We start from the raw sequence: 13,659 nt of genomic DNA on the forward strand, positions 1-13,659 counted from the left end.
TCACTTCCGGGCTGGGGTGTTTGTTTGGACTGGAGAAGGGAGGCGGCGGGCGAAGCGCACGTCGAGCGGGGGAGCGGCGCTGCTTGTGGAGATCCGCGGAGGCCGACAGGATTCGTTGGCTGCCGTCCCCGCTGCCGTGCACTGGGTGAGGGGTCCCTTCGGGCGGAGCAGCGAGAAGGGTGCGTCGGTTCTGGCGGTCCACCTCGGCGACTGCTGAGGGGCCTAAAAGATTCTCCAGATTGTTGGCCACCAAGTCTCGTACGGCGTTCGATGTTCCCTGCCTATTTCCACCTAGTCTGAGGGATGAGCTTGGGCCGACTTAATTTTTCTTTTCTGAGAAATGGCCGTCGCGTTTTTTCTCATTGTCATTTATGATTTGGATCTCGCAGCTTTCTATCCGGGTCCTCGGTGGCGCGCGGGGGTTGCCGGGATAGCACTTTCTCCTGTTCCTCAACCCCCCAGTCCCTCCCCCCCACCCGTTTTACCCACTCCCCTGCCCCCCACTACCGCCTGGGCAACAAAGCTCATTGTTTCTACCCACTTTACGCCTGCGCGTCGGCACGCGCGGCTCCTACTCGCTGCGCGTGCGTGCTCCTGCTGAGACTAGGGTTGGAGAGAGGGGCGGAGGGACGGGTGGAGGGACTGGCGGGCTAGAGACGTCCTAGGGCTGCACTCTTCAACCATAGGCGGCCTTGTACTTTTCTGAACTACTGCTCCCTTTTCTTCACCATTTCTGCCTCTTATTTTTTGTTATGTTCCATGCTCCAGATCGGATAACCTTTGGGGGTACTGGGAATTCTTATTCTAGAAGGACTTTGAGCTTAATAAACTATTAAGAGCCCATCTGGTCCACAGTCTGATTCTGGTCCTCTTACCTTTAATTAATATATGCTTGCTCTCCTCCCTCACCTACACCAAAAAGTGGGATGTGGGGGAGTTGTGGTGAAGTTAATGCTTTGAAAACATTTGTTGCTGCAGCCAGCAGTGATATTTTTTTAATGACTCCTAAAAGGTGCCCTTCTTCCTTTTGTTGTTTTGCTTTTCCTGATTTTACAGCCCAATTCCTTAGGGAAATCTCGAACTAGAAAGAATTGACTTTGAATTTGCCTAAGAGAAGGTCTAACAGACCTAAGACAAATTCCTGTTTTGAATGTGCAAGCTAATCTTTTATTGTACCCTGGTGGCATTGTTTTTCACAGACTTCATTTGAGCACTTAAACAGGTACACATTTTCATTAAATGGCATTTGAAATTTCGACTATAGATTATGTTTGCAAACAGTTAAATGGTGGCTAAAAATTTTTAACGTGCCTCCCACCATTTGCTCTTTTGAGGTTCTGTTTCTGTTTTGTGAAAGATTATTTGGACCAAATAGTCTGTCACTTGTTAACTGTGACTTTGAACAGATTTCTTATTTCTCACAAATAAGCGTGTCACAAATAAAGATAGGTGACTTTCCAAAAAATTATAGCCTGTTTATGTTTCTCTAGGGTATGGGGGGAATGGAGATTAATAGTAAAGGCTGGCCTATTGCTGCTTGAGAGCTCAAATTGAAGTAGGTAATTTCAGCTTTTTGCAGATTTTTTCCTTGAATAAGCCTTATACAGGTTTGTTTATCCCTTTATAACTCTAAAGAGTAATTTATAAATTTTTCATTTTCATTATCATGACAGGCTGTGAGATAGATAGTGCAAATTTTACATTGCCCATTTTAATCTGAGGAAATAGAAGCTTGAGAGGTTATTCTTATTTTTTTTTAGTACTTTTTTAGTTGTATGTGGACACAATGCCTTTTTTTTTTTTTTTTAATGTGGTGCTAAGGATTGAACCCAGTGCCTCATGTGCTAGGCAAGTGCTCTACTGTTGAGCTGCAACTCCAGCCCTTATTTTATTTAGCAAATCTGTAGCTCTTAGTAATGCCAGACCTTGTTGTAAGTGCTTTTATAAATATAAACCAATCATCAGTTTCTCTAGGACGAAGGCACTACTGTAAAATAAAGCTAACAAGAGATGTGAAGTATTGCCCAATGTCACACAGCTAGTAAGAGCTAGAATTCAAAACCACCTAATCCAGATAGTGTGTGCTCCTAACTGTTATACTGAACTGCTTGTGATTTGGTAACATGGCAGTTCCTGTAGGTGGTTAGTGGTATAAGTGGAATTTGGATCTGGTTCTTTTGATTCTGGTCCTTGATTAATATTGTCCAAGACATTTCCTTTGTATCTGGATCACCCATTTCATGGGTGCATTAATATTTTGCATTTGATACTGCCTAAAGTTAAGTCCTAGTAACTTTTTTTGTAATTTCCTTGTTTACAACAGTTCTGTTCAATAAAGTAGTTACCAATTACATACATGTGACTGTTGAACACTTAAAATGTGGCTCTTGCAACTAAACAGCTAAATTTTAATTCATTTAGATAGTTATACATAGATAATGGCTGCCATATTGAGTGATATATAGGTTTGTAGAGTTTTAATTCCTGCTTATTTTTTATATCAGTTTGTGTAAGTTAGGACGGTGTTTCTGATGTGCTTGAGCTTTTAATAATGACAGTGGGGTTTGTGAGCCATTGTTTCATATAATCCCCTTTTGTTATATTATAGTGGAAATTAGGGTTTTAACCTTTAGGATTTTTTTTTCCTTCAGTACTGGGGATTCCACCCAAGGCCTTCGTGTTTGCTAGACAAGTACTTTACCACTGAACTACGTCCCCAGCCCTTTCTTTAAATTTTATTTTGAGATAGGGTCTCACTAAATTGCCCGGTCTGACCTTGAACTTGACACCTTCCTGCTTAAGCCTCTCAAGTAGTTGGGGTTACAGATGTGTGTCACCATGCCAGGCCCCACTAGGATTTGTATATGATATTATTTCGTTCCTACGGATTTAATACCTGTGATTTTTACCTTGCACCTTGCTCTAGAACTTTTAACTTGTATAAATGTTTAATAAACACCAAGATAGACAGTACTACTTGTTATGTGCCAGGTGGCTCAGTACTTTGTTTATTGCTCCTTTTACAGATGCGGAAACAGACTCAGAGAGGTTAAATAGCTTGCCTATCCATAGTCACAAAAGCTAGTGAGGCAGACTGGTTCTAGCACTCATAGTTTCTTTTTTTTTTTTTTTTTTTTTTTAAACCATTATTTTACTCTGCCAAAAATTAAAACCGAAAGCTGGGAACAGTGGTGCATGCCTATAATTCCAGTGACTTGGGAGGCTAAGGCAGGAGAATTGTGAGGTTGAGGCCAACCTCAGCAATTTAGCCAAATCCTGTTTCAAAATAAAAAGGTCTGGGGAATGTGGCTCAGTGGTTAAGCACCTCTGGGTTCAATCCCCAGTCCCATGCCCCCTCAAAAAGTGTGTGTGTGTGTGTGTGTGTGTGTGTAACTAAAGGAGTCACAATAGTTCAAAGTAGAGTCCTGGAGAATAAAGTGATGCCTATGAAGGTGGATTAATGGAAGAAGCGGAAGGAAACTCTGTTCGAATTTTAACCAGATTTTTTTTTTTTTTTTTTTGGTGCTGGTGATAGAACCCAGGGGCACTTTACCAGTGAGCCACATCCACAGCCCTTTTGATTTTTTTGAGACAGGATCTCACCTGAATTGCCCAGGCTAGCCTTGAACTTGTGATCATCCTGCCTCAGCCTCCCCAGTAGCTAGGATTATAGACCTGTGCCACCACATTTGGCTTTTAGTGAGAATTCTTAAGAGCTGAAGCTAGGGGAGAAAGACTTCTGTATTTTGAAACTTCATAAAGAATATAAAAGGACACTGCTGTAAACCAATATGTCAGTAAAGCCAAGAAGGGTAAAAAGCAGCTGAAGATGTAATTTAGTGAAGACCTGAGTTTGTAAATTGAAAGGGTTTGCTGACTTTCAGGAAACATTAATAGAATCAGAATTGTTCTTACCCAACCAAAATCTGCTGAAATATAAGAATTTAAGTGTTGACACATCTTAGCTGTCACCAGGTATGGTAGTGCAGGCCTGTGATCCCAGTGAGGCAGGAGGATTGCAAATGTGAGGCCAACCTCAGAAACTTAGGGATATACTGTCTCAAAATTTTAAAAAAGGGCTAGCATATAGCTTAGTGGTACAGTGCCCTAGGTTCAATTCCCATACAAAAATCAAGACAAAACAAAAACCCCCAAAAAACTTTAGCTCTCATTTTAAATTCTGTTTAAGATGTTTACAAAGGAAAGAAAACTGTGGGTTTTTTTTTCCTGCAACAGGTGAAACTTGGAATGATATAAAAATACAGATTATTGACCTAAAGGACAGACGTTTAAGAATTCTATCTCAGCTAAAATTTTTATTAAAATATAAAGGCATTTTTGGGCATGCAGTGGCTTAGAAATATGTATCCCCTGGTGACCTTTTGAAGAAGTGCTTCATTTAAATTAAAATCAGCTGGGCAAGGTTGCACTTGCCTGTGATCCTAGAGACTTGGGAGACTAAGGCAGAAGGATCACAAAATCCAGGCTAGCAGGGGTGACTTAGCAAGATCCTGTCTCAGAATGAAATTAGTTGAGGATGTAGCTCAGTAGTAGAATGCCTCTGAGTTCACTTTGCCATACTGCAAAATAAATAAATTAAGTAAACAAACATTTTAGGCACAGAGGTATAGGCCTATAATCTCAGTGACTTGAAGACTGAAACAGGAGGATTGCAAGTTCAAGGCCCAGCGTCAGAAACTTAGTGAAGATTTTCACACTGGGTCAAATAATCCCAACTGTTTTAGGGGAGGATTTGAATGAGGTACTTTAAAATTTTAACAGATCAAATGAAAAAGATTAACTTTATGTGTACATATCATGTTTGTGCCTTTGAAATAGAAGTCACTCATTCTTCCTTAGCTTTTTTTGGTACTGGGGTGCTTTGCCACTAAGATATACCACCAGACCTTCTTATTTTTTGACATGATCTCACTAAGTTGCCCAGGCTGACCTTAAACTTTCAATCCTCCTGCCTCAGCCTCCTGGATTTGTTGGGATTACAAGTATGCTTCTCTTTAGGCCCAAGGAACATTTTGCAAAAAATAATCCAAAATGTGAAGGTTTTTGTTTTTTTTTTTGCGGTGCTGGGGATTGAACCCAGGGCCTTGTGCTTGCGAGGCAGGCACTCTACCAACTGAGCTATATCCCCAGCCCACCAAAATGTGAAGGTTTTTATGGCTGCATTTTTAAAATTTATTTTTGTTGTCAATGGATCTTTTATTTATTTATTTATATGTGATGCTGAGAATCGACCAGTGCTTCACACATGCCAGGCAAGTGCTCTACCACTAAGCCACAACTTCAGCCCTGTGGCTGCATTTTATATTGTAAGATAAGAAATTGTGGCATTAGATGATAACCAAAAGAACAGGGCGCTATGGTGCACACCTATAATCTCAGTGATTTAGGAGGCTGAAGCAGGAGGATCACAAGTTTGAGACCAGCCTCAGCAATTCAGCAAGACCCTGTCTCAAAATGAAAAATAAAAAGAACTGGGGATATGGCTCAGTAGTAAAGTGCCCCTGGGTTCAATCCCTAGTACTAAAGAAAAAAAAAAAAAAAAACTTCCGGGGAAAATTTATAGATACATATTTTATTAAGTGAAAGAAAGGTAGGTTTTTTTTTTTTTTTTTTTTTTTTTTTTTTTTTTTTTTAGTAATGGGGATTGAATGGGGATTGAACCCAGGGGTTCAATTCAGCCACTGAACTACACACCCTACCCTTTTTCTTTTCTTTTTCTTGGTACTGGGTATTTAGCTTGGAAGCATTCTATCACTGAACCCAATCTCCAGCCCTTTTAATTTTTTATTTTGAGACAGTGTCTTGCTTAGTTGCTTAGGACCTCCACCTCCTGAGTTGTTTGTGCCACTGCTTCTGGCAAAAATAAATGTGTGTTACCTTGAGAAACTAAAGAGCAATGAATAGTCTGACATAAATACGAATGGAAAATAATCCAGAAATGCTGAAATAAATAAAAGGCAAATGTAATTAGAAAACAGTCATAAGACTTGGAGCAGAAATTGAAGTTGAATTATTTTAGTAACTAATTCATTTAAAACTCAAAAATTAAACCAAAAATATCTTTAACCGCCTAATTCTCCTCTTTGGAGTGACCAGTGTTCTTAGGGTTACGTGTTTTGTTTTGTGTCTTTTTTTTTTTTTTTTTAAGAATTTTATTGGTGAGTGTGGTGTTGCATGCCTATAATCCCAGTGACTGGGGAGGCTGAGGATCACAAGCTTGATGCCAGCTTCAGCAATTCAGTGAGGCTCTAAGCAATAGTGAGACCCTGTCTCAAAAAAAAAAAAAAAAAAGTGAGGCTGGGGTTGTGGCTCAGTGGTATGGCACTTGCCTAGTATGTGTGAGGCACTGAGTTCGATTCTCAGCACTATAAATAAATGAATAAAGGGTCTATCAACATCTAAAAAAATTTTTTTAAAAGTGTGTGGGAGTGGGTAGGGCACTGGGGATGTGACTTAGTGGTTAAGTGCCTTTGGGTTCAATCCCCAAATCTGTTTTATGTATGTTTTCCTTCACGAATCCCATGATTCTTATAACTCCTTCTGAATCACGAGGATCACTGGTGTGTACCACACCGCTGCACTTTTTTAAACATTCTTTTTGATATTCTGCAAATTGACTGTCTTGTATCTCAGTTCATTTCTGTTTTATCTTATTTTTAGAGACTTGCTGGGATTAGAGGTGTGTGCCATCAATTCCCAGAATTTCATGTACATTTGTGTGTGTGCGCGCATGTGCATTGTACATGCACACCCATGCTTACACGCACACCCGTGCTTGTACACACACTTTGTTTCTTGAACCCAGGGCCTCACACATGCTAAGCAAATGCTCTGCAGTAAGCTACATCCCCAGAACTTTCAGTATTTTTTTAGTTTTTAGTTTTGTTTTGTGTGGTTTTGGTTTGGTTTAGGGTTTTTTTGACACTGGGATAGAACCCAGGAACGCTTAAACACTGAGCTACTTCCCAAACCTTTTTTATTTTTTGAGACAGGATCTTGCTGAATTGTTTAGGGCCTTGCTAAGTTGCTGGGGCTGGCTGAACTTAATCCTCCTGCCTTCAGAGTTGCTGAAGGCATGTGCCATTCATGCCTTGGTCCTTTATATTGGGTTTTATTAGGCATTAGGACACTACCAGTTCAGGACCACCTTATACTCACTTCATAGTTTAGAGCATTTTGGTCTTCCTTTTTTTGCCCCTTTTTTCTTGATTTGTTAGTGCCAAGGCAACTTGGTGGGCAGTAGGAATTTCTTTTGGTTCACCTTTACCTTAAGACTACCCTACTCTTTGGGATTCCAGCTTAGAATGTTTTCCATAGACAAGCATGGTGGTAATCCCAGTGACTTGGGAGGCTGAGGCAGGAGGATTCCAAGTTTGTGACCAGCTTTAGCAACTTAGTATGAGACTGTGTCTCAAAATAAAAAATAAAGGACTGGAGATGCAGCTTAGTGGTAAAGCACCCCTAGTTTAGTCCCTGTTATCAAAAAAGAAAAAAAAAAAGTTTTTCATCACTTTTACTTTTCAGTGGGAAGACTGGTGCAAATAATCTAGCTCACCATTATTGGAAAAAGAAATCTCCATACTTTTAAAAATATATTTTAGTTGTAGATGGACAGAATGCCTTTATTTTATTCATTTATTTTTATGTGGTGCTGAGGATAGAACCCAGTGCCTCACACATGCTAGGTGAGCGCCCTACCACTGAGCCACAACCGCAACCCCCTCAATATATATAATATATATATATATATATATATATATTTTTTTTTTTTTTTTTTTGCGGTGCTGGGGATCGAACTCAGGGCCTTGTGCTTGAGAGGCAAGCACTCTACTGACTGAGCTATCTCCCCAGCCCTCCATATATGTTTTAAGAGACTAAAATCAGAATATTCATACCATTTTCTGACCATAAGAGATACTATTAAAATATCAATCCTGATCATATTGCAAAAGTAATGAAATGGCAGATTATTCTGGGCAGAATGATTCTAAAGCAAGTCTAGGAGGGAGTTAGGGGTATGACTTAGTAGTAGAGCACTTACTTGCCTAGCATGCTTGAGGGAGTGGTTCAATCCCCAATACTGCAAAAGAAAGTCTGGAAGAAAATTTGTGCTAATAGCATATCACAACAGTAACATGATGGGATTGAAATATCTGAGAATGAAAGGGTATGATGCAAGGTCCTCAGGGTGCAATTTATCAACAGGTTAAGCAAAAATGAGAGAAAACTATAGCAAAAAACAGCTAATAAATATAGGTGAACGGTAAAAGTGTTTATTGTACTGTTTTAGTTTTTCTGTAGCTTTAAAATTTTTCAAAATGAACTGAGCATGGTGGCACATGCCTGTAATCCCAGCTACTTGAGAAGCTGAGGCCAGAGGGTTACCACCTTGAGGCCAGGCTAAGCAATTTAGCAAGACCCTGTCTCAGAATAAAAAGGGCTGTTATGTAGCTTGGTGGCAGAGCACTTCCCTAACATGGGAGGCCCTAGATTTGATCCCCAGTACCACAAAAAAATAAAGTAAAAAAAATAAAAAAGTCTTACTGACACGAGGTTAATGCTGAAAAATTGTAATGTTTGAAATACATTTTCTGATAGTTTTAGTGGTTTTGACCTTTTATTTATACACACACACACACACACACACTCTCTCTCTCTCTGAGGATTTAACCCAGGGGTGCTTTACCACTGAATAACATTCCTAGCCCCTTTATTCTTACTGTTGTTTTGTTTTTGTTTTTGTTTTTGTTCTGCGAGTCTTGACAAATTGCTGAGTATCTCACTGAAATGCTGAGACTGACCTTGAACCTTTGATCCTCCTGCTTCTGCCTCAGGCACCACTATACCTGACACATACTTTCTTGTTTCATTGCATAGCATGATTTTTGTGGAAATGACATTTTGGATATTATAATGTGACAGCTCTGAAAATTATCCCCCTCCCCCCCCCCCCGTTGTTGCTACTTACTTTTTGTAGTTGTCTGTTTAGTGACCTTCTGAAATACTTTGCAAATTTTGTATTCTCTGTGTGTGTGTGTGTGTGTGTGTGGCCATCAGGGTTTCTGTTTCATTAGAAGAGTGGTCAGCTTAGTGATTTAAGAGATTTCTTTAAATACCTGAGAGCAAAAAACAAAACTCTCCAGGTCTTCACAAATGGGTTCTGTTTGTGTTGAGGCACAGTTCTCAGTACTCAGACAGTATACAACTCTGCCTTAGCCTTTACTTCCCTCAAGTACAGAACCTGAAAGTCGGTCGGAGGTAGGAACATAGAGTCTGCTTAGATTTTTTTCTGGCATGCATGCCCTTGGCATTTCAGGTTCCCCAAACTTCTTATGCTCAGACTTATCTACTTCACTAACTTTTTCCCCCAAATTTTATTTGCTTTATCTGTGACTTGCCCCAACTGGTATTGCTATTGTATTTATTTATTTAGGCACCAGGGATTGTACCCAAGGACACTTAACCCCAGAGCCACATCCCCAGTCCTTTTTACTTTTTTTTATTTTGAGACGGTGTCCCACTAAGTTGCTGAGGCTGTCTTTGAACTTGTAGTCCTCCTACCTCAGTCTCCCAAGCTACTGGCATTATAGGTATTGCTTAGGGTCTCACTAAATTGCAATCCTCCTGCCTCAACTGCTGGGATTAAAGGTGTGTGCCACTGCTTCTGGCTTATTTTTGTTTTCAACAAATGTGTGAGTGCTGCCACTCAGCCACCATAGACTTTTGAGCCAGTCCCTAGGGAGCTACCAGACAAGTCATAATAACAACCTTTTTTTTTTTTTTTTTGGTACTGAGGATTTAACCCAGGGATGTTTTACCACTGAGCTTCATCCCCAGCCCTTAATATTTTTTATTTTGAGACAGGGTCTTGATAAATTGCTGAGGCTGGTCTCTAACATGAATCCTCCTATCTCAGGCTCCCAAGCCACTGGGATTACAGACGTGTGCCATTCCACCTGGCCAAAATAAGTTTTTTTGTCAATAATATCTATAATGTACTTCGTCTTATATCAGAAATGTAAGCTGTTATCTTTAAGGCTGCCATGAAGCTAGGAAGTGGGGGATAATGAATAGTTTAAAATACCAAAAGATCTCTTCAATGGAATTCAAGTATTTTTTCCTACATTAAGCATTTCTGTGGTTGTTACAAACTTTTAACAACAAGTGGGGTCTTGTACTGGGTATTGTGCTTTTTAAATTTATTTTTGGGAGGAGTGCAAGGAGTTAGGGGAATGGAATCTAGGGTGCCTAACCAGTGAGAAACCGCACATCCCTGGTCCTTTTTTTTTTTTCTTTTTGGTACTGGGTATTGAACCCAGGGGTACTTAATCACTGAGCCACCTCCCTAGCCCTTTTTGTATTTTTTTTTTTTTTTGAGACAGTGTTTCACTGAGTTGCTTAGTGCCTCTTTAAATTGCTGAGACTGATTTTGAACTCAAATCCTCATGCTTCAACCTCCCAAGCCGTGGGGATTACAGGCTTGTGCCACCACACCTGGCTCTAGTTTATTTTTTTATTTTATTTTATTTTTTTTTGTGGTGCTGGGGATTGAACCCAGGGCCTTGTGCATGTGAGGCAGGCACTCTGCCAACTGAGCTATATCCCCAGCCCCTCTAGTTCATTTTTGATTATTTGTTTTGATTTGTTTTCCAAACGTTGCTTGACAAATTAATTTCAGTTATTATCTTTCATAGATCCTTTCGCTGGGATGTATAACAGCCACAGGTTGTTTGATGAGGTGATGATAGGAAAAAATCTGACCTAGGACCTGTCAAGCACAGGAATTAGTCTCTGCTACTCATTGTTGATATTTTAATTCTCCACTAGTAAGCATCAAAGAAGGAAGAAGGGAGTCCCCTGTTGATTCCCAGAGTGTGGAATTTGCTGAGGCAGATTTTCATTGTACAAGCTTGACACACACAAAAAAAAAGATTGCTTTTGTATTTATTTAGGTATACTTTAATCACCTGGTTTTTTTTGTTGTTTTTGTTTTTGTTTTGATACTGGGGATTGAATCCAGGGGCACTTTACCACTGAATTATACCCCCAGCCCTTTTTATTTTTTTATTTTGAGACAGGGTCTTGCTAAATTGCCAAGGTTGGCAAGGAACTGTGCTTCTTCTCCTTCAACCCCCCCTCCCTCCCACCAATAAATGCAATTGCATATACGTGCCACCACACCTGGCAGTTGGAACTTTTTAAAAAAGCAAGTTAGGACTATTTCTGCATGTATTTGTCTTACACATATAGTTGCTACTTTTAATTTTTCAGTTCTAACCTAGTATTGAATATCCTATACTTGGTGCTAAACTTAATTTTTTTCTATTAAAGATGTGTAAGTGGGGGCTAGGGTTGTGGGCTCAGTGGTAGAGCACTTGCCTAACACATATGAGGCCCTGCATTCAGTTGTCAGCACTACATAAAAAAATAAATAAAGCTATTATGTCCATCTACAACTAAAAATTAAGAAAAAAAGATGTATAGATGGTATATCCTGTTATTTATTCATATTGTGGTCTTCTGAAAGGTAGGTAGGATTTAGTGGATATAAGTTGGGATAGGATGCAAGTTGGGAAATGATAAGTGAAAAGCTGTTATACAAAGGAGAGTATCCCTGAACATAACTTAATGACTGGTTGAGATGCAGATTAAATAAATTGCAAGGCAGGGTCAGTCCCTGTTACTAATAGCTGTTGAAGAAAAATGTTAATTCGCTTGAAGATGAACATATGTAAGTGGTAACCTGACTTATAAGAATGAGTAATTTTCTTTAGAGGAACTGATGGCTGTTTAGTCAAACTTGTCATCAAAATAGTTTTATTTTATCCAAACTTTTTTTTTGGAGGTGCTGGGAATCAAACCTCAGTCCTCTTGTCACCGAGCCACATCCCCAGCCCCCTCATTGAACTTAAAAGATAAATAAAAATATCAGATCTCCAGTGTTTATTTTGTTTTGTCTGCTTTTTACAGGGTCTCAGTTTCCTAACGCAAGACACATTTTCCTTCCTTTCCTTCCTTCCTTCCTTCCATCCATCCATCCATCCATCCATCCATTCATCCATCCATCCTTCCTTCCATCCGGGATTGAACATAGAGGTGCTTTAAACAGAGCCACATCCCCAACCCTTTTTTCTTTTTTATTTTGAAACAAGGTTTTGCTAAATTGCTGAGGTTGGCCTTAAACTTACTGTTCACCTGCCTCAGCCTCCCGAGTTACTAGGATTATAGGCATGCACCACCATGCTTGGCAACATGTTTTCTTTCTACTGACACTCTGGCATATAACTCTCAGTCTGAATCTGCCCCCCATCCCTTAACCCCATACTGAAAGCTGAACCCAAGGGTGCATCTTCCCCAGCCCTTTTTGTTCTGAGACAGTGTTTTGCTGAGTTGTCCAGGCTGGCCTCAAACTTGCTAACCCCCTGCCTCAGCCTTTTACATCACTGGAGTTATAGGCATAGGCCACACACACCTTACCCCCTACCCCCAACTCATGTATTTTTATTTGAATGAAGGTAGTATCAAATGGTCTGGGTTTTTTAGAATCTTTTAAATAGCTGATAGCATGATGTAACCTACTTGATATGTTGTAGGCTAAAAGTGTAAAGCATTATGTTTCAGATTATAGAAATAATAGAAAATGTAAAAAGGACCAGCAACATAGCTCAGTGGTATAACACACCCGTGGGATCAATATCCACCCCACCAAAGAAACAGTTGCCTGGAATTGTGTATCAGGGTAATCCAGATACAAGGGAACGCAACATGGACCTAAAATAAAGCAAATAAGACAGTGGACTCTGAAGAAATAGGACTGAGGGCCTAAAGGATTGGTTCGTTTTTACTTTCAATCTCTGGACTTGTCAAAAACAGTTTTTTTTTTTTTTTTTTTTCCCGGTGTTGGGGATCGAACCCAGGGCTTTGTGCTTGCAAGGCAAGCACTCTACCAACTGAGCTATCTCCCCAGCCCAAAAAAACAGTTTTAAAAATAATTTGGGGACTGGGGAGATAGCTCAGTCGGTAGAGTGCTTGCCTTGTAAGCACAAGGCCCTGGGTTCGATCCCCAGCACCCAAAAAAAAAAATTTTTGGTTTTCATTACTTTATCGCTGAGTCTTCCAGCATGTGCTTTTTCAAGATATATAAACAAAGGATATTCAATAAAAAAATCAATTGAATGATTTGGAGGTTCTGTATAAGTAATTTAACACTTTGATTTTTCTTTTCCTTTTGCTTTGTTTTTCTTTTCTTTTTTCTTTTAATTTTTTTATTTGTTACCAGAGATTGAACCTAGGGAGGGATTAACCATGGAGTCCCTTTTTATTTACTTAATTTTGAGTCAGGGTCTTGCTAAATTGCTAAGGACCTCACTAAGTTGCTGAGGCTGGCCTTAAACTTGCAATCCTCCTACCTCAGCATCCCAAATTGCTGCGATTACAGGCAACTTTTTTGTTTTCCTTTTTAGTATAGAACCCAGGGATGTTTTGCCACTGGGCTTTATCCTCTGCCTTTTTTTTTTTTTTTTTTTTTCCCCCTTGTGGCAGTGTCTCAGTTGCATAGGGCTTCACCAAGTTGCTGTGACGAGCCTTGAACCTGCAGTCCTCCTGCCTCAGTCTCCCAAGTCACCGTGATTACAGGCT

At 39.9% G+C, this 13,659-nt stretch overlaps 1 protein-coding gene across 2 annotated transcripts in view; it reads left to right on the forward strand.

Annotated features, from left to right (window-relative positions):
* Positions 1-13,659, forward strand: part of Paip2 (poly(A) binding protein interacting protein 2) — a 20,374-nt gene continuing 6,715 nt past the window's right edge. The window contains exon 1 of one of the 2 annotated variants that reach the window (XM_047555660.1): positions 1-145. The gene's annotated coding sequence lies outside the window, so the exon portion shown is untranslated. Of the gene's footprint in view, positions 180-13,659 lie in introns of both variants that reach the window. The other variant, XM_047555661.1, reaches the window with a different exon arrangement.

Source organism: Sciurus carolinensis, chromosome 6 (assembly GCF_902686445.1).
Source record: "Sciurus carolinensis chromosome 6, mSciCar1.2, whole genome shotgun sequence".
Taxonomy (NCBI): domain Eukaryota; kingdom Metazoa; phylum Chordata; class Mammalia; order Rodentia; family Sciuridae; genus Sciurus; species Sciurus carolinensis.